Source organism: Manis pentadactyla, chromosome 1 (assembly GCF_030020395.1).
Source record: "Manis pentadactyla isolate mManPen7 chromosome 1, mManPen7.hap1, whole genome shotgun sequence".
In the NCBI taxonomy this organism is placed as follows: domain Eukaryota; kingdom Metazoa; phylum Chordata; class Mammalia; order Pholidota; family Manidae; genus Manis; species Manis pentadactyla.
This window is the reverse complement of record NC_080019.1, coordinates 138347850-138369911: the sequence shown is the minus strand read 5'-3', so window position 1 is coordinate 138369911 and position 22062 is coordinate 138347850. Positions and strand designations below refer to the sequence as shown.

Below are 22062 nucleotides of genomic sequence, written 5' to 3'. Positions count from 1 at the left end.
AAACCATATACTTCAAAATTTCATAGATACTGCTAATTTGCCCTCCAAATAGCTGTATCAATTTATACACTTGTATATGAATGTGTATGTGCCCCTGCCCCTCCCTGCCTCAGGCTACTGCTGCATATTATCAATATTTGTTTACCTCATAAGGGGATTATATCTCATGTACTTAATTTTTGCATTTATATGTTTATTAGTAATATTTATAATTCATTTATACTTATTTGGTTAATATCCTTCACTTGTTAGTTGATCATTTTTATTTATTATTTTGTAGATTCTTTGTATTGATATTAACATGAAAACTTTCAATTGTATGTTGTAGTAGTTTTTCCCAGTATGTCATTTGTTTTTTATTTTGTTTATGCCATCTTTTGTGATGTTTTACATATTTATACAGTTAAGTCTTTTTATGGCTTTTACAATTTATGTTATACATTGAAAGAACTTCCTAAATTAAGATTTAAACAGTTTCCAAATTTCATTCTTACGTGTTTATGTTTTCTAAATTAAAATCTTTATTATTAAACTGTGTGTTGCAAAATTGATTTCCAGCCCTATTGATAAATACACAGGCGATTGTTAAATATTTACAAGTGAGCTGTTCTTCCCTCTCTTGCTTGAAAGCTTCATTTACCACATACAAAATTTCCATATGCACATGGGTCTTTTGCTTGACTATTGTGTTTCATTAATCTGATTATCAGGATCAGTAGCATACTGTTTTAATCACTAAAGCTTTATCATAAATATTAATATCTGGTTGGGTAAATGTATACTTATTCATTGAGACAAATTTCTTGTTTCTTTTCATTGACTTTTTCACATGGACTTAAAAATCAACTTAGTTCCCTTTTCATCTAAAAAATCTTATTAGGATTTTTATTTTTTAAAAATTTTTATTAAGGTATTATTGATATACACTCTTATGAAGGTTTCACATGAAAAAACAATGTGGTTAAAACATTTACCCATATTATCAAGTCCCCACCCATACCCCATTGCAGTCACTGTCCATTAGTGTAGTAAGATGCCACAGAGTCACTGTTTATCTTCTCTGTGCTACACTGTTTCCCCCATGACCCCTCATACCAAGTGTACTAAACGTAATAGCCTTCAATCCCCTTCTGCCTCCCTTCCCAGCTGCCTTCCCACACCCCTCCCCTTTGGTAACTGCTAGTCCCTTTTTGGAGACTGTGAGTCTTCTGCTGTTTTGTTCCTTCAGTTTTGCTTCATTGTGATACTCCACAAATGAGGGAAATAATTTGGCACTTGTCTTTCTGCACCTGGCTTATTTCACTAAGCATAATATCGTCCAGCTCCATCCATGTTGTTGCAAATGGTAGGATTTGTTTCTTTCTTATGGCTGAATAATATTCCATTGTGTATATGTACCACATCTTCTTTATCCATTCATCTACTTATGAACATTTACGTTGCTTCCATATCGTGGCTTTTGTAAATAGTGCTGCAATAAACATAGGGGTGCATGTGTCTTTTTGAATCTAAGAACTTGTATTCTTTGGGTAAATTACAAGAAGTGGGATTCCCGGGTCAAATGGTATTTCTATTTTTAGTTTTTTGAGGAACCTCCATATTGCTTTCCACAATTGTTGAACTAGCTTACATTCCCACCAGCAGTGTAGGAGGGTTCCCTTTCTCCGCATCCTCACCAGCATTTGTTGTTCTTAGGCTTTTCAATGCTGGCCATCCTTACTGCTGTGAGGTGATATCTCACTGTGATTTTAATTTGCATTTCCCTGATGATTAATGACGTGGAGCATCTTTTCATGTGTCTGTTGGCCATGTGAATTTATTCTTTGGAGAATTGTCTCTTCATCTTCACCCATTTTTGAATAGGGTTATTTGCTTTTTGGTTGTTGAAGCATGTGAGTTCTTTATATATTTTGGATGTTAACCCCTTGTCAGATATGTTGTTTACAAATATATTCTCCCATACTGTAGGATGCCTTTTTGTTCTGTTGTTGGTGTCCTTTGCTGTACAGAAGCTTTTTAGTTTCATGTAGTCCCACGTGTTCATTTTTGCTTTTGTTTCTCTTGATAAAGGAGATGGGTTCATAAAAAAGTTGCCAATGTTTATATTCAGGAGATTTTGGCCTATGTTGTCTTCTAAGAGTTTTATGGTTCATGAATTACATTCAGGTCTTTGATCCATTTCGACTTTACTTTTGTGTATGGGGTTAAACAATAATGCAGTTTCCTTCTCCTGCATGTAGCTGTCCACTTTTGCCAACACCAGTTGTTGAAAAGGCTGTCATTTCCCTATTGTATGTCCATGGTTCCTTTATCATATATTAATTGACTGTATATGCTTGGGTTTATATCTGGACTCTCTAGTCTGTTCCATTGTTCTGTTGTTCTGTTTTTGTGCCAGTACCAAATAGTCTTGATTACTGAGGCTTTGTAGTAGAGCTTGAAGTTGGGGAGCATAATCCCCCCAGCTTTATTCTTCCTTCTCAGGATTGCTATGCCTATTAGGGGTCTTTTGTGGTTCCATATGAATTTTAGAATGATGTGCTCTAGTTCATTGAAGAATGCTGTAGGTATTTTAATAGGAATTGCGTTGAGTCTGTAGATTGCTTTAGGCAGGATGGCCATTTTGACAATATTAATTTTTCCTATCTATGAACATGGGGTGTGTCTCCATTTATTGGTATGTTCTTTAATTTATCTCATGAGTGTCTTGTAGTTTTCAGAGTACACGTCTTTCACTTCCTTGGTTAGGTTTATTCCTAGGTGTTTTATTCTTTTTGATGCAATTGTGAATGGAATGGTTTTCCTGATTTCTCTTTCTGCTTGTTTATCATTAGTGTATAGGAATGCAACAGATTTCTGTGTATTAATTTTGTGTCCTGCAATTTTGCTGAATTCAGATACTAGATATAGTAGTTTTGGAGTGGATTCTTTAGGTTTTTTCATGTACAATATCATGTCATCTGCAAATAGTGACAGTTTAACTTCTTCCTTACCAATCTGGATGCCTTTATTTCTTTGTGTTGTCTAATTGCTGAGACGAGGACCTCCAGAACTATGTTGAATAAAAGTGCAGAGAGTGGGCATCCATGTCATGTTCACAATCTTAAAGGAAAGGCTTTCAGCTTCTTGCTGTTAAGTATGATGTTGATTGTGGGTTTGTCATATATGACCTATATTACATTGAGGTACTTGACCTCTATACCCATTTGTTGAGAGTTTTTTTATCATGAATGGATATTGAATTTTGTCAACTGCTTTTTTAGCATCTACGGAGATGATTGTGTGGTTTTTATCCTTCTTTTTGTTGATGTGGTGGATGATGTTGATGGATTTTCTGATATTGTTGTCAACTGCTTTTTTAGCATCTACGGAGATGATTGTGTGGTTTTTATCCTTCTTTTTGTTGATGTGGTGGATGATGTTGATGGATTTTCTGATATTGTACCATCCTTGCATCCCTGAAATAAATCCTACTTGATCATGGTTGATGATTTTTTAAATATATTTTTGAATTCGATTTGCTAATATTTTGTTCAATATTTTTGCATCTATGTTCATCAGAGATATTGGTCTGTAATTTTGTTTTTTTTGTGGTGTCTTTGCCTGGTTTGGATATTAGAGTGATGCTGGCCTCGTAGAATGAGTTTGGAAGTATTCCCTCCTCTTCTACTTTTTGTAAAACTTTAAGGAGGATGGGTATTAGGTCTTCACCAAATGTTTGATAAAATTCAGCAGTGAAGCCATCTCATTCAGTGGTTTTGTTGTTAGGTAGTTTTTTGATTACCAATTCAATTTTGTTCCTGGTAATTGTTCTGTTCAGATTTTCTGTTTCTTTCTGGGTCAGCCCTGGAGGGTTGTATTTTTCTAGAAAGTTGTCCATTTCTTCTAGGTTGTCCAGTTTGTTAGCATATAATTTTTCATAGTATACTCTAATAATTCTTTGTATTTCTGTGGTGTCTGTAGTGATTTTTCCTTTCTCCATTCTGATTCTGTTTATGTGTGTAGACTCTATTTTTTTCTTGATAAGTCTGGATAGACGTTTATCTATTTGGTTTATTTTCTCAAAGATCAAGCTCTTGCTTTCATTTATTCTTTCTATTGTTTTATTCTTCTCGATTTTATTTATATCTGCTCTAATCTTTATTATGTCCCTCCTTCTGACTTTGGGCCTCATTTGTTCTTCTTTTTTCTAGTTTTTTTGATTGTGAGTTTATACTGTTCATATGGGACTGTTCTTTCCTGAGGTAGGCCTGTATTGCAATATACTTTCCTCTTAGCATGGCCTTCATTGCATCCCACAGATTTTGCAGTGTTGAATTGTTGTTGTCATTTGTCTCCATATATTGCTTGATCTCTGTTTTTATTTGGTTATTGATCCATTGGCTATTTAGTAGCATGTTGTGAAGCCTCCATGTGTTTGTGGGATTTTCTTTTTTTGGCGTTATTTATTTCTAATTTCATACCTTTGTGGTCTGAGAAACAGGTTGGTACATTTCCATTTTTAAAAATTTACATAGGCTCTTTTTGTGACCTAGTATATGATCTATTCTTGAGAATGTTCCATGTACACTTGAGAAGAATGTTTATTCTGCTGCATTTTTCTGGAGAGTTCTGTAGATGTCTGTTAGATCCATCTGTTCTAATGTGTTGTTCAGTGCCTCTGTCTCCTTAATTATTTTCTGTCTGGTTGATCTGTCCTTTGGAGTGAGTGGAGTGTTGGAGTCTCCTATAATGAATGCATTGCATTCTATTTCACCCTTTAATTTTGTTAGTATTTGTTTCACATATGTAGGTGCTCCTGTGTTGGGTGCATAGATATTTATAATGGTTATATCTTCTTGTTGGATTGACCCCTTTATCATTATGTAATGTCCTTCTTTGTCTCTTGTGACTTTCTTTGTTTTGAAGTCTATTTTCTCTGATACCAGTACTGCAACTCCTGCTTTTTGCATCTATGTTCATCAGGGATATTGGTCTGTAATTTTCTTTTTTTGTGGTGTCTTTCCCTGGTTTTGGTATTAGAGTGATGCTGGCCTTGTAGAATGAGTTTGGAAGTATTCCATTCTCTTCTAGTTTACTCTCTCTGGCTGCCTTTAGTAGTCTGTCCTTATCCTTGATCTTTGCCATTTTAATTATTATATGTTTTGGTGTTGTCTTCCTTGGGTCCCTTATGTTGGGTGATCTGTGCATCTCCACAGCCTGAGAGACTATCTCCTTCCCCAGACTGGGGAAGTTTTCAGCAATTACCTCCTTAAAAACACTTTCTATCCCTTTTTCTCTCTTCTTCTTCTTCTGGAACCCCTATAATATGAATATTGTTCCGTTTGGATTGGTCACACAGTTCTCTCAATATTTTTTCATTCTTAGAGATCCTTTTTCCTCTCTGTGCCTCAGCTTCTTTGTATTCCTCTTCTCCAATTTCTCTTTCATTTATCTCTCATCCACCATATCTAATCTGCTTTTGAAACCTTCCATTGTATGTTTCATTTCTGATACTGTGTTCCATAATTATTGGATCTCCAACCAGAATCCTGAGTTCTTGAATATTTTCCTGTACCTCCATGAGCATGTTTATGATTTTTTTTGAAATCTCTTTCAAGAAAATTCATGAGGTCGATTTCATTTGAATCTTTATCTAGTGTATTTATAATTTTGCTTTGAACCAGGTTCCTTTGATATTTCATATTGGTATTTGGCACTCTCTTGAGCCCAGAAGCTCTACCCTCTGGAGCTACTCAGCCCCTGTAGAAATGTTGGGGGTTGCTGGGGAGCAGTGTTGGTGCCTGGGAGGAGGCAAGAGCTGTTTCCTGCTTTCTGGCTGCTATACCTGTCTCCACTGCCAGAACCACCGGGCTGAGCATGCAGGTGTAAGACTCTATACTTGTGTTTGTAGCTGTTATAGGTGGAGCTTCCCTCTGGCTGGCCTGACACCAGGGCAGGGTTCACTGCTTTGCGAGCCAGGTGCAGGCTTCTGTGGGGAAGGTGCACCAGGCTGCATGTCATGGTGGAGGGCGTTGTAACTGCATAACCAGCCAGGGGGATGGAGCACCTGAAGATCATGAAAGTTCCCAACCTGCTGGGCAGAGTGCACCTGGACAATTTTGTCTACCTGTCCTTTCTCCTGAACAGTAAGCTCTGTGCAATCCTTGCCCCTTTAGAAGCCCTCTCGCTGTTAGGAAGTCTCTCAGACTGCCCACCTTTCTTTTGTCCCAGAGCAGCTGGATATGGATCTCTGTTTTCCACCAGCAGCTAGAATCTCAGTCTCTCCAGGTATTCTGCCTGCCTTAACTTTCCGAACCCCCTAATCATAATAGCACAATGTAATGTAGGTTTGTGCTCCCAGAGCACATCTCCAGAGCTAGGTGTTCAGCAGTCCCCTGCCTCCACACCCTCCCTACTCCATTTCTCTTCCTCCCAACAGTGAGCTGGGGTAAGGGAAGGGCTTGGGTCCCATCGGGCCATGGCTTTGGTACGTTACCCTGTTCTGTGAGGTTCATTCTTTTATCCAGGTGTATGCAGTCTGGCACAGCCCTCTTTCCTGTTGCTCTTTGAGGATTAGTTGTATTAATTACATTTTCATATTATATGTGGTTTTAGGAGGAAGCCTCTGTCTCACCTCTCATGCCTCCATCTTTAATCCTCCAATCCCTTATTAGGATTTTGCTCAAAACTTTAATTTTATGTATTGAGAAGAATTAGCATCTTTCCAAAAATGGGGTTTCCTATCTAGGGACAAGATATTTTTTCATTTAATTTGGACTTCTACATCTAGTGGCAGTTTTAATTTTCCTCAAACACATTCCCTAAATTTATTCCAAGGTGTTCTGTAGCTTTTGTTGGTAGTCATGCACTTTTTGTTAGAATCACAGTGTCAATAAAAAATTATTAAACTACTGATTTTCTATATATTTAATCTGTTTAATTGATTCTATGTTGATTTCTTTCTATCATGCCCAAAAAATGATAGTTGGTTTCTATTGAATATGGGAAAATCAAGAAAGAGTTCTCTGCAAGTGTGTAGAAACATTTTCCTTTTCTTTTTATTTATTTATTTATTTTTATTTTGGTATCATTAATCTACACTTACTTGAGGAACATTATGTTTACTAGACTCCCCCCATTACCAAGTCCCCCCCACAAACCCCATTACAGTCACTGTCCATCAGCATAGTAAGATGCTGTAGATTCACTACTTGTCTTCTCTGTGTTGCACAGCCCTCTCCATGCCTCCCCCCACATTATACATGCTAGTCATAATGCCCCCTTTCTTTTCTCCCCCTCCTTATCCCTCCTTTCCCACCCATCCTCCTCAGTCCCTTTCCCTTTGGTAACTGTTAGTCCATTCTTGGGTTCTGTGATTCTGCTGCTGTTTTGTTCCTTCAGTTTTTTCATTGTTCTCAATACTCCACATATGAATGAAATCATTTGGTACTTGTCTTTCTCCACCTGGCTTATTTCACTGAGCATAATACCCTCTAGCAACATCCATGTTGTTGCAAATGGTAGAATTTGTTTTCTTCTTATGGCTGAATAATATTCCATTGTGCATATGTACCACATCTTCTTTATCCATTCATCTACTGATGGACACTTAGGTTGCTTCCATTTCTTAGCTATTGTAAATAGTGCTGCAGTTAACATAGGGGTGGATATGTGTTTTTCAAACTTCAGTGCTGCGTTCTTAGGGTAAATTCCTAGAAGTGAAATTCCTGGGTCAAATGGTATGTCTATTTTGAGCTTTTTGAGGAACCTCCATACTGCTTTCCACAATGGTTGAACTAATTTACATTCCCACCAGCAGTGTAGGAAGGTTCCCCTTTCTCCACAACCTCACCAACATTTGTTGTTGTTTGTCTTTTGGTTGGTGGTGATCCTTACTGGTGTGAGGTGATATCTCACTGTAGTTTTGATTTGCATTTCTCTGATGACTGGCGATGTGGAGCATCTTTTCATGTGTCTGTTGGCCATCTGAATTTCTTCTTTAGAGAATTGTCTGTTCGGCTCCTCTGCCCATTTTTTAATTGGATTATTTGCTTTTTGCTTGTTGAGGTACATGAACTCTATATATATTTTGGATGTCAACCCTTTATTGGATCTCTCATTTATGAATATATTCTCCTATACTGTAGGATGCCTTTTTGTTCTATTGATGGTGTCCTTTGTCCTTTGCTCTACAGAAGCTTTTCAGCTTGATATAGGCCCACTTGTTCATTTTTGCTTTTGTTTCCCTTGTCTGGGAAGATATGTTAATTCAGAAGTCACTCATGTTTACGTCCAAGAGATTTTTGCCTATGTTTTTTTCTAAGAGTTTTATGGTTTCATGACTTACATTCAGGTCTTTGATCCATTTCAAATTTACTTTTGTGTATGGGATTAGACAATGATCCAATTTCATTCTCTTGCATGTAGCTGTCCAGTTTTTCCAACACCAGTTGTTGAAGAGGCTGTCATTTCCCCAATGTATGTCCATGGCTCCTTTATTATATATTAATTGACCATATATATTTGGGTTAATATCTGGACTATCCTGTTCCACTGGTCTGTGGGTCTGTTCTTGTGCCAGTACCAAATTGTCTTGATTACTGTGGCTTTGTTGTAGTTTGAAGTTGGGAAGCAAGATTCTCCCTGCTTTATTCTTCCTTCTCAGGATTGCTTTGGCTATTCGGGGTCTTTGGTGGTTCCATATGAATTTTTGAACTATTTGTTCCAGTTCGTTGAAGAATGCTTTTGGTATTTTGATAGGGATTGCATTGAATCTGTAGATTGCTTTAGGCAGGATAGCCATTTTGACAATATCAATTCTTCCTATCCAAGAGCATGGGATGAGCATCAAGGAGGAATGAGTATAAATCAAGACCATTTATTTTTCATATTTTTAATAAGAATAGTTAGTCTTAAATATAATAGTAACAATGTATTTGTGTATGCTTATATTTATACATATGCTTAAATACACATATGTGTCAGTGGAATGATAATAATAATACAAGGGATAGGAGGGAAGAATCAAGATTATTTTGTTACTGTAAGTTACACTACCTGAAATAGTGGTATAATGTTATTTTCAAGGGACTTGTGTTAGTTGTAAATGCATATTGAAAAGTCTAGGGTAACCACTAAAAAATGTAAAGAAAGAAGTATAACTGATATGCAAAGGCAGGAGAGAAAATGGAATCGTATAATATGTTAAAACCACAAAAAAGCATAAGAAATGAAAAAAATAAAAATTTAAAAAGGAAAAAGGGTAACAAATAGGAAAGAGTAACATATGGCAGATAATAATACAACTCCATCAGTAATTGCTTTGAATATCAATGTTCCAAACAGACCAATTAAAAGACAAGGATTGTTAGAGTGGATAAAAATATCAAGTCCCAACCTTATTTGTCTATGAGAAATCTTCTTTAAATAAAAAGAAATAAGTAGATTAAAAATACAGTGATGGAAAAAATATACCATGCTAGCAATCAAAAGAAAGTAGGAGAATCTTTATTAATTTCATACAGAGTAAACTTTAAAGCAAAGAAAGATGGAAATAAAGAAAGTCATTACATATTGATAAAGGAGTCAATTCTTGAGGGAGGCATAACAATCTTCAACATATATGTGCCTAACAACAGAGTGTAAAAATGCATGCAGCAAAAATTGCCTCTATCAGAAATGGACAGATACAGCAGGCAGAAAATCAATAATGACATAGATGAGCACAATATAATCAGTCAACTGAATATGATTGACATCTGTAGAATAGTGCATCAAAAAACTGTGGAGTACACATTCTTTCTAATCACAAATGGAATATTCACCAAGATAGACCACATTCTGGGCCATGAAAACCTCTTAACAAATTTTAAAGAATAGAAATCATGTAATATCTTCTCTTAGAATGTGATGGAATTAAACTAGAATCAAGTAACAAGAGATAACTGGAAAAATATCTAAGTAGGTGGAGCAATTTATTTAAAATAACATAGATCAAAGAAGAAATTTCAACATCTAAATGAAAAGGAAAACACATCAAAAATTGTAAGATGCAGTGAAACCAGTACTTTCAGGTAAATTTATAGCATTGAATGCACACATTTGAAAAGGAAAAACATCTAAAATAAAAAATTTAAGTTTCCACCATAGGAAACTAGAAAAAGAAGAGAAAATTAAATTCAAAAAATGTAGAAGGAAAGAAATTATAAGAATTATAGGAGAAATACTGAAAATGAAAACAGGAAATCAACAGTAAAAAGAAATGAAAGCAAAGCTGGTTCTTTGAAAATCAGTAAAATCAATAATCTTCTTGACAGGCTAATTAAAGGGGAAAAAAAGAAGACACAAATTACTAATATGAAATGTCAAAGAGGAGACATCACTATAGACCCAATGGATTTTGAAAGAATAATAATGGAATAGTATGAGCAATTTTTTCCCACAAATTTTATAAACTACATGAAAGGGCCAATTTCTTGAAAGACAAAATCTGCCCAAACTGACACAAGAAGAAAATCTGTTAGAACTATACCTAATAAGGAAACTGAATCAATAATTAATAACCTTCCAAAGCAGAAAACAATAGACCCAGATGGGTTCACTGGTAAATGCTGCCAAACATTTAATGAGAAAGCAAAATGGTATAGTCACTTTGAAAGTTTGGTGGTTTCTAGCAAAACTAAACATACTCTTAACATACAATTCAACAATAACACTCCTTGATATTTACCTAAAAGACTTGAAAATATATGTCCACACAGAAACCTGCACATAAATGTTCATAGCAGCTTCAGTCATAATTAACAAAACTTGGAAGCAACAACGATGTCCTTCAGTAGGTATGTAAATAAGCTGTGATACATCCAGGCAATAGAATACTATTAAGCACAAAAAGAAAGGACCTAGAAAGCCATGAAAAGACATGAAAGAAACTTAAATGCATATTACTAAGTGAGAATAGTCAATCTGGAAAGGCTCTATACTGGGTGAGTTCAACTATTTGACATTCTGAAAGAGACAAAACTATGGGGATAGTAAAAAAATCAGTGATGGCAAGGGGTTGGAATGGAGAGGAGTGGTGAATAGGCAGAACAGAGGATTTTTAAGGCAGTGGAAATAATCATACTATAATGATGGATACATGTCATTATACATTTATCCAAACCTGTAGAATATACAACACCAAGAATGAACCCTAAGGTAAACTATGGACTTTGGGTGGTTATGATGTGTTAATATAGGTTCATCAATTGTTAAAAAATTTACCACTCTAGTAGGAGATGTTGATAATGTTGAAGGGGGAGGCTATCCATCTGTGGGGGCAAGAGATTTATGGGAAATCTCTGTACCTTCCTCCAATTTTGCTGTGAGCCTAAAACTTCTCTAAAAAAAATAGTTTTTTTTAGGAAAAAAACAAACAAGATGATTCCCTTCAATCAGGACAGTCATTATGGAACCAATTTAGTCTAGTTCAAGGCCCCTGGCTAAATCTCTTGTGCTGTTTCACTGCTGGCCCAGGATTTGGAGTGATAATCTTGGCAGTTGCCCTCAGAGAATCTCTGCCTTCTGAAGATTCTCTTTTTTTTTTTTTGTATTTCCCTTTGAGGTTCAACAACCTTTTCTTCTTTTTGTGTTTTGGCCCCTTAGAGATTTTCCTCAAATTTTCAGGAATACAGCATACAATAAATAAAAAAAATGTTTTATGGAAGTTCTTTTTTTTTTTTCTTAGTGAAAGGATTCTGTGTTGATGGCTCGCAGATCTTGAACAGGTCGGTACCATCCTCCTGGCTTTTTGACTGGTAGAAGCGGGGTATTCCAGGGCAACTGACACTCAATTAGAATGCCTGCCTCTCTGAGTCTGATCAGGTGTTCCTAGATGCCTGCTCTTGCCTCTTGTGAGAGGTGTTACTGCCACTGTTTTTGTGGCTGGGCCCGCAGAGTCAATTCTGCAATGACAGGGGCTCAGTTATGAGCAAGTCCAGGTGAGTTGTCTTCAGCCCATACTGAGGGGAAGGCAGCTCTGAATTCAGGTGGGCTACTTGAGAGGGTCTGGGCACAAAATAGCCTCCACTCCTCTTCCCTAGTTGTGGTTATTGCCAGTATGAGGGACCCTGACTCTTCTTGGCCTGGGTTTAGTTTGAGGCTGGTGCAACAGTTGGTTCAAAAGTTATTTGGGCTCTGAGTTTTGAGAGTATATTTCAGCTGAGGAGGGGAATGGGGCGCTCTGGCAGGTAGAGAAACTTATGTTGGGCCTTGAGGTTCCAAGTTCACACTGGCCCGCTTGGCAAAAGTGTTGCTGGCCTGCTTACTTCCCAGTGGCTCTGAGAGTAGTTGCAGTCTTTTCACTAAAGGGGGCTACAGGGAGGGTGACCACAGAGTGTTCTGCCCCTGTGTCAACCACAAGTCATGTTTTGTCCCCCCACTTTCATTTTGACCATGGGCTCATGGGGGCCGAGAGTGAGAGAGCCCTGTCCTTGTCAATCTGAGTCTGTTCCTGCCAGGACAGTGAGCCTTTCCCTGTGAGCCTCCTCCTGGTAGCGACTGGGCTTTGGAGCTTTGCCTTGGTTGGGGCATTCGTTTTTCCAATGTCCCTTCTCTTTACAGTGAGCACACTGGTCCCTGGCCAGGGGGGGTCCTAGGCCTCTCCCATCTTGGCAGCCAGCTTTTCTCTGCCTTTTGGTCATCTCTTTCTTTCAGGGCAGCTGCCAGGAAGCTGGCCTTTTTCTTCATTCTTTCAGCCTCTCTATTGGCCTGAACCTCTCTGTATAGATATACTGTGTTGACAATTTCAATCAGCTGAATGATATTCATCCCAGTGAAGCCTTCAAGTTTTTGGAGCTTTTGCTTGACATCTGGGGTGGCTTGAGCTATGAATGAGGTGTTGACCATTTGTTGACTCCCTGGTGACTCAGGATTGAAGGGGCTGTAGATGCGATAAGCTTCACACAGCTTTTCATAATAGTCCCCAGGAGACTCTTCTGGTTTTTGAGTGACTGAAGATACTTTGGTGATGTTCATAGATCAAAGCCAGGTCCAAGATTTTTTTGGACCTGGCTTTGATCCCATGGAGAAAGGCGTCCTGATATCAGTGGAACTGGTGCTGACCCTCAGGGGTGGTGAAGTCCCACTTGGGGCGCTCCATGGGGACAGTGATTTCAGCCCATGCACTGCAATCAAGGACCCTGGCTTGGTGTGTGTGTTCTTCCAGTTATTGGTGGGCCCCTTCTATAACCCACTTCCTCTCCTCCGTGTTGAACAGGGTGCAGAGAAGCTATTGCAGTCTTCCCAGATTGGCTGATGAGTTTGGAAGAGGGATTCCATGAGATCAACCAAGGCTTTTGGCTTCTCTGAGTATGACGAGGTGTTGTTTCCAAATGAGGAGATAAATCATGGAGAAGGATTGATATTAAAGCATGGACCGGCCAGGCTTGGTGCTCCCATCTTTATCCCTCCTCAAGCTCCTGCGTCTCTCTCACTGGTATCTGAAGGGCACCTGCTCCTGGCCGAGGGTGCAGTCTGGCTGTTGGTCTGGGGGAGAGTAGGTCTGCTGGTTCTGGAGGTGGCAGGGAGGCTGACAGCAGTGGAGTGTCCAGGACTGGGGGGCTGGGTGCTGATGGCCTTGGGGGTACATAAGGTGGGGGCAATATTGGCTCTTCCTCTGGATCACCAGCAAGAATTTGTGGAGGCTTAGGCTTCTGTTGATCCTTTGTGGTCTACTTTGTTGAGGCAATTACGATCCTACCCTGTCCCTGCCTGTTGCAATTGAATCGCACCCAAGGGGGAAGGGTCTGGGCAACTCCCAACCAGGAGTCAATATATGGGAACTGGTCAGGATGACCTGGATATCCAGTGATGATCCACCAGACTCGATGGACTGTTGGGACATCTAGGGTCCCTTTTGGAGGCCACTCTGCACTAAAGGTGGGCCATTCAGATTCACACCAGGTTTTCAATCTGCCAGGAGTTAATTTTACTCTGTAGTCTTCTGAAAATCCCTTCCTGAAATTTTTGTTCATGGTGTTGAGAACTGTGAGTTTGCTGTGCCCTGACCCCATGATGTGTCTGTGTAATGATGCCGCAACAACAAAGGAGGGGGGTGCCTCCTTCAGAGAGGACACCAGTCAGATGCCTGTCCATTCGCTCTCCTTGTGGAGAATTTGGTCAGCCTTGACTAAGGTGCACCCGTATAAGTCTGGGGCCAGGTCAGCCAAAGCTGAGTCACTCTTATGTTGTGACAGCTAACCACGAATACTGTGAAGGGACCACTCAGATTCCGTAGCACAGGCCGTGGAATCACAGATTTAGTGCAGACTGAATGGCTTCAGCTGCCTTGCACACTTACACACACAGACCAGAGTTTAAGCATATCCTCCCTGTGAATCCCTACCTGTGAGACTTCTAAGAAGTCTCCGGGAGGTGATCAGGCTCCCCTTCCACCCCAACGGGTGGAAACTGGCTGGGTCAGGGGCCCTGGGACCTTACCATAATTTGACGTCGGAACTGAGTCCTCACCTACCAAGCCTCCCTGAGTCCGGTGGGAACAGTGGAGCGGGGCTGGACTGGGGCGACTGGGCAGGAGACTGCCAAAAGATCAGGTAAGGTGTTCCTTCTCCGTTGCAATCGCCCATTCTGTAACTGCCCCACCATTGCCCCAAACCAGTGATAACAATAGGCCAGTGCAGTTGGAATTCCTGGTCAGGGAATCAAATGTTATGGAAAAACTGGAAAACCTGGACTGGATCACTGATGGAAGAACCAAGTGGAACTCGGAGGTCTTGGAGTGTTGAGGTTTATTTTACACCAGCGGGCTCAGAGGAGAGTAAATCTCCAAAGGTCTGAGCCCTGAACAAAGGCAAGGGGAGCAGTTTATATTTTTCTACTTCCATGTCTGTAACATTTCTACATGCGCAGCAAGCAGTGTGAAAAGGGAGCTTGGGGGAGTGAAAAGCCTGGAGGAGTGAGGATGAAGACGGGGGGTGCGCTGGGGGTGGAGTGTAGGGGCGGGGAACTGGGAGTGTTTGAGTGTTTCTTTTGCTGACCTTGCCAAAGAAGAGAAGTGGAGGGGGCCACCCAAACTTGATCACTGACCTTGTAAATGTTTCCCTATTAGTGTGAGGGGTGGGTTAACAGGTTCAGATCGTATAACTGCTCTGGCTGCATAGAGAAAAACCCATGGGGGAAAGAATTCTAATTATCATGTGAATGGGCAAAGGTTGTTCTTGGACATGTCTCAGCATTCTTCGTGCAGGTATCAGCCTTGGGGACTTCCCGGTTCTGTCTTCACGTTTTAGACAAAGAGCAGGTGTAAATACAACTAGAAAGGTTATGGGCTTCCACCTCTCCCTTTCTGCCACTCATATCTTACTAACTGCCTACTCTAACGCTATAATTTGCATGTAGTTTGAAGTAGCCTTTAACTTTGACTTTTAGCTTTGGGGCATAAGGCAGAGATAGGAACCATTTCAATGTTTCAAGTAGTGCGCTCATGCTGAGAGCACAAACTTCGGAGCAATACAAACCTGACTTCACATCCTAGTACACAATCTGAAGGAAGTTCTTCCAGACGCTGTGAGCCTCAGACAACCCAGCTGCAAAAATGAAGATCACAATCCCTTATTTCTGGGGCTGTTGTGAGAATGAAGTGAATACTTGACAAATCATAGACATTTATTAATAGTAGTCTATATTCTCTATCATAATCATTACTATGTATTTACCACAGTCTTGTATAATTCAGAACAAATCTACTTTTCCCTGAAGAGAATTATGTAATAAAAGGAGAATGATCATTATTCATTTCTCTTAAGCAGTAGTTATCCTTCCATCAGGGAGTAGAGTAAGGGAGGTAGAAGAGGATGGGCGTGGGGATCTCATTTCCTAGGTTGGTCATCAATATGAATCAAATTTATTGCTTAACTTTCTTCCTCATTTATTATTGGCATAGACACCAAGTAAATAATCCAGTCATCATATAGAATGTATAAAGTTATATATGAACTGCTTTCCCTGTAGCTGAAGTTTGAATCCAAATATTATTAGCAAAGTAACTCAAGTAGAGCCAATCTATTTTAGACCACTTATGGTGAAGTTTGCTGCCAAACTTATCTTCCATAACAGAGAATTTATCAAGTCACTCTCTTTGAATTTATACAAACTCATCTTTCTTATATCCTAATGTATCAAATCTAAGCTTTCTGCCCAGTTTTCAAGAATCTCCTTACACTGGCTTCAGACTTTCAAGCCAGATATTTCTTGTTATTCCCTCACTCCACTCTATGCTTTAGGGAGACCTACTCCCTGCCCAGGAACAAATTCTTACTAGGGTTTGCTCCCTTCCAATTACTCATGTTGTTCTCTTTGCCAGAAACAGTTTCCAGTAAGACTTCAGTCTACTCATATCTAGCCCAGTCAATGCTCATTTTCATCACAAACATTTCCCTAACCAGTTCTAACTATCCCAAAGCTCCTGCAGGAACTTTTGCATGCCTTTGGGTTGTCATCATTTAATTTAGCTCATATTAAATGCTGACTTTGTTGTACATTATTTCATATGAAATAAAATGGTCTGTCCACTTAGAATACTGGGTCCTTGAAAATAGGTTTTCTTACAGGTCTGCATTTCTTACAATCCTAAGTGTAAGATTGAACACAGTTAACAATGTTAATTAACTAATTGATTATAATTAGCACTTTTTATATTTGCCCACATTGCAAATTTAGCCATGAACAATATCTAACTTATTGAGTTACTTTATGCTTCATGCAATTTTAGATTCTGATATTAATTCTTGGTTTCTGAAAATTTTTTTAAAAGTTTTTCATAGGATGTTTGAAGATGTTAAAGAAAATGCGAATTATGTTTTGTTTTTCAAAAGTATATTTATTCATAATATCTTAGTTAACCTAAATTATTTAAGAGAAAGGGGTACATTCTCTTTGAGTCACAGTTCTCTTAGGGATAGGAGTCTCCCAATTTGTCAGTTACAACGAGCTGATTAATGTTTATTTCGATGCCTTTTAAGAACTGCTAAAATTGATACGGACACACCTGTCGAGAATTTTATATCACGGGAGAAAATATATCGGGAGTTTCTTTTACTGATTTATAATATTATAAATTTTTTAATGTATTTCTACATAATCATGGCTTACATTCCTTTTCTAAGACAAAATCCTAACCTGGAATCTTAGATATATTTGTTTTATATATATATATATATATATATATATATGTATATATTACTCTTTGTCATTAACTGTATTATTATTATGTACTTTAAAAAGGAAAACACTAGTTATTTTTTTGTGGTAAAGGAAAGATGTATACTTTAACTTGTAGCAGCATATTACACTGCAAAATAGGCTTAATGTAATTATATTAAAATGGCATTAGCAAAGTTGTCTTGCTAGTACAGAGTTTTCTCCATATTCAAAGCAAAAAATACACTCCATTGATTTAATTATCTGTTTGATATGAATCTCTCATGTTCATACTGTGAATTTTCAATGTTTTAGAGACTATCTGGGGCAACAGAATGTACAGTGAGAGAACAAATGTATTTATTTTGAGGGTTTGAACAGTGAAATATATTACAACCAGCAGATGTCTCTGTTACACAATGTAGTTGAGATTTCCAGAGGCTTTTCTAATATTGACCGTATTTTACATCTAATTAAATTTTCTTCAGTTTGTACATTTAAATTTCCTTTCTTTTTCCACACCATGTGAATAAATCCTTATTCCTCTTTTATCATTAATGATGGCTCTGCTTTATATTTTCCTTAAAATGCTGTATCCAAAATTATTTTTTAGTGCCTCACTTCCACCTTCTTTCTCTAAATTTATCTTGCACCATCTTTTAGAATGAGGGCTGGATTCAGATCTTTAGAAGTCCTCAGCACTGAAAAGATTGTGATATCACATGTCCACATATGTAATGAAATCAAAATAAAGTACACAATAAGCAATGATCAGGAAGTTTGAGAAAGTTTTTTTTTTCAATTTAACTAAAAGTTATGTAATAACTGTGGCAATGTAACAAAGTTTCCCTAATACATCAAATATACTTCTTTCTTAAATTTTTAGGGAAAAAAATCTGATGATCTATATTGAGGGACTTCTAAGTTTAGTCTGCCTTTTGTATAATCTATCAATGTATAAAAGAGAAGGCCAAGATGAAGCCCCAAATCATGCAGAATTCCCATGCCAAGAATTTAAATCACAGACCAGACATATAGGAGTAGATAAAGAGGAACATGTGAGAGCCAAATGAAAGCAGAGGAGCGAATGTGTACACCTACCATTGCCTATAGGACTACAATTTGTTCATTCTTTCCAATAAAATTCCAACATTTATTAATTTATTATGTGCTAAATTTTGTATGTAGTCTCTCTTTTTTTTTTCTTTTGTAGCCATAATTGGTGCTGTGATTAATTTCATGCTAAGATGAATAAATTAAGGCTCTGAGATAAACTGCACAAGCTAACATAGTAAGAGATCACTCTTAACCTCTGTGCTATATTTTTAGGAGTTTCCCACTTTTTAAAAATTAATACTTTGCATACTCTTTGGCTTAGCACTTCTAAGATTTAAGGAAATAATAATGGATAAGTGCAAAATATATCTACAAGGTTTTTATGAAAGACCTTTATAATATTAGAATTCTTAGTTAATGCTACAGAATCAGACTTTCACAGAAGTTTATTTACTACAAGGCTCCTGGGGGGCTCCAGAAGATTGGGAAGCTGATTCAATGAGGATCAAGTTATTAAGAAGTATGAGGAAAGAAGCAGACTGTCCTGCAGTTAGCAGATTGGTCCAGACACCCTCACAACTCTCATGGACACTACCCCTGTTGGGATGATCAACCTCTAACATTTTCCTGTACTTAATTTAAGCCTCCGGTTTCCAAGTCCCAGAAGCAAGCCTCCAGCTGGTCAAATTTAAGTCACCTGCCAACACCTAACTGTTGAATCAGGAGAGATAATTTCTTTCCTTTGGCTTCCTCATAAAAGACAGCCTCCAAGAATTTTTCTGCCCTGATACTTAAAATAATAGTAAAGGGTTACTGTTGGGGTGCTACCAGGGAGAGGGAATTAAGCTGGGAAGACCAAAAATGAAAAATGGGCAAAAATGATCACTAAACTACTTCAAAATTGAAATAACCAGCAATGGAGGATCAAAGAAGTAATTATGTTCTGTCACGTCTACCTAATAAAATGCAAATGAACAATTAAAAATGAAGTTGTAGAAGACTATTTCTTGACTTTAAAAGATCATGGTATGCTGAATTAAAAACAATATGTAACATATGTATTCTTTCTTGTAAATTACACACACAGTCACAAATATGCATTCTTTTATGTGTAGTTAGGAAATGTAATTCTTAGGGAACCAAGTACTTTCCTAAAATTGTCCAACAGCTTTTTCTTCTTAACATTTTCTCTTCCTTTTCTCATGACTTCTTTACTAGGTCTCCTATCACTTACCAGTTTCAGTTAATCTTTAGGAGAGAGAGGAGTGGTGCATGTGTGCATGCGTGCATGCATGCGAGTGTGTGTGTGTGTGAAAGAGATCTTCCAGAATTACGTTATGCTTTCCTTTGTCATTGTTTTTGTGGGTAAATGTGCCTGTGTACATAGTGCAGAAGCTGATTTACATCATGTAAACTATGCTATGAAATCATTTGAGAATCACTAAATAAGAATGATTATCATTTGATTTGAAATAATTGGAAAATTTGAGTTGTTCTAGTCTCTTTGCTTGCTTCATGACTTTATACTACTTTCTGCATGAGGGAGATACAATCATACTGTTTATTGAACATATAGGAGCACTGAGACAGTGAATAAAAGCATTGTAAAATGTGTCAAGTGTTTTAGGCAAGTTTTATTGTAAAAGCATTGGATAGTAATGATAAATTTCTATTTTTTAAAAGGATCACTAATTTTCCAGCATCTAATCTATAGCCAATTTTTGGATATATCGTTTGGTTTTGAAAACACATCTGAAAAGAGCTTGAGATGCAATTTGGCAATGTATGCGAGATTGTGCTGATGTTTGTCTAATGTTTCTTCTGAACAGTCTAAACTATTAACAACTGTAGTGGCTCATCATCTAAATGACACTCCCACCTATGCTGCCATGTGACTTGTAGTTGTCTAGGTGCGTGATTAGTGTAAAGAATTATTTGTTTGGAGTAAAAGTAATTTTGAGCCTTCCTGCTCTCTCTGGTCAGTTGGGAATGATCTAATTCACACAAATTCCCTTAGTGCACCATAAGTTCTGGAAGTCACAGCTGAGCGTATTATGAAGTTTGAGTGTAGTGTTAATGAGGTCAGGAAGATGGGTTTTGTAGGCCAGTTAGCTATTGTTGTGTTCAGAGCCCCAGTGCCTTAACTGTGTACAATCATTTGTCACATACATAAAGCAGAAGAACTGCGTTAAAGTTTGCCTATGGATTAGTGGAAATCTACTACCTATAATAGAAAAGAGAATGAAGATTCACATTATCATCCTTATGTGGAGCTCAAAGCATATTATGAAACAACTATTCAATGATTTTGAAAAAATTCCTTTTCTTGCAAAATGCAAAATGGCTAAGATATAACAATGTAAACAATCTAGTAAATTGTTAGAGCATATTAGAAAAGACTTAAGAATCAAAGAATCAAAAATCTAAGAGTGACTGAAATCTTATTTGGTCTTCCTGGAAGCAAAAAAGAAAGTCAACCATTCCTGAAAAATTGCTCTCCTCCTTTATAATTCGGATTTCACACCTTCCCTAATCACACATTGCAGGAGATTGTGATAATGTTTTGAACCATTGTATTAAACATAATGAAAAGAATATGAGATTAACTTTCACTCCTTTTTGCAGGTGTATTTCCTACAGTGTTTTCATTTTATTTTAAAAACTGGCATGTTTTAAGAACATAGCAAAATGAAATCACTGACACATTTCATGTTATACACTTGAAAGCAATTAAATAGATTAAGCAAGGCACTGAATCAATAGTGTGTAGCTATATGTTCCTATCCCAAATGTATAAATTAATATGTATATAAATGTGTTCAAATGATGAGTCCAATGTTTGTACCACTTTGTGAAGGCCATACTGGGACAAAACACATTTTGAACACTTTTCTGTTTTACATCATTTGCAAAATATTTTGTAAATCTTTTAGTCAAGTTCCTGTTCTTTGACTCTATGTGAAATCCCTTCCCAAAGTTATCATGGTCTATATTTCAATGAAATTAGGGAGTTAATAGGTATATGTGGATAAAATGAGAGTTCCTGTGGCCAGGATTCTCACCTGGCCCTGGTTGGCTGGCTCACTGCACACGTGTGGGCAATATGTTGCTATTGACTTGATATAAGGAGCTCTGCCCAGTGCTCTGGGTGACACGGTGGCACTGCTGCAAGACTGCAGGAGAGCAGAGCAGAGGCTGGAATGGTGGCAGTGCTGAGGACAGAGGCTCAGAGGACGGCTGTATGGGAAGACTGTGAAGGCAGAGAGGCCCAGAGGATGTCTGTGTGGGCAGAGGGGCCCAGAGGCAGACACTGGCTTGCTGCATGCAGACTCACTCTGAGTGAACGGGATTTTAGTGATTGACCTGCTACTGTGGAGATAAAGTTGGGTATAACCCTTTCACCCCAAGAACATTTTACTGTCATTTTCTTTGGTTACACTGAATCCAAGGTGAATTTGCCTGGGGCTGAAACCTATTGGCAAAACATATACCTCTTAAATGTCCATATACAATGGTTAATTAGAATGCTTCCAGTACGGTGCCTGATGAAACAAACAACAAAGGGATTATCTTTCTGCTGCAAACATGGACAGAATGTGATCATTTTTAAATGCACAGATGAGTTCAGAAGAAGAAACGGAAATCCAGAGTTGCCAGAAATGAAGAGGCAACTGATCCCTGAAGTGCTAAATGTATTAATTCATTCACCATGCAGTTTATGGAAGTATCAGTCCTGGTAACCAAGGAGTTTCATTTTAAGACTTATGCAGGGGCTGGATATGAGGCCTGGGAGCTAACAGGCCTTTGGAGCCAACATCAATACAA

At 38.0% G+C, this 22062-nt stretch overlaps 1 long non-coding RNA gene across 1 annotated transcript in view; it reads left to right on the top strand.

Moving 5' to 3' along the window:
* LOC118910387 (uncharacterized) overlaps window positions 1–19222 on the top strand; it is a 57274-nt gene extending 38052 nt beyond the window's left edge. The window contains exon 3 of the long non-coding RNA XR_008997495.1: window positions 18698–19222. This is a non-coding gene — a long non-coding RNA (uncharacterized LOC118910387). The remainder of the gene's footprint in view (window positions 1–18697) is intronic.
* The last annotated feature ends 2840 nt before the right edge of the window (window positions 19223–22062 follow it).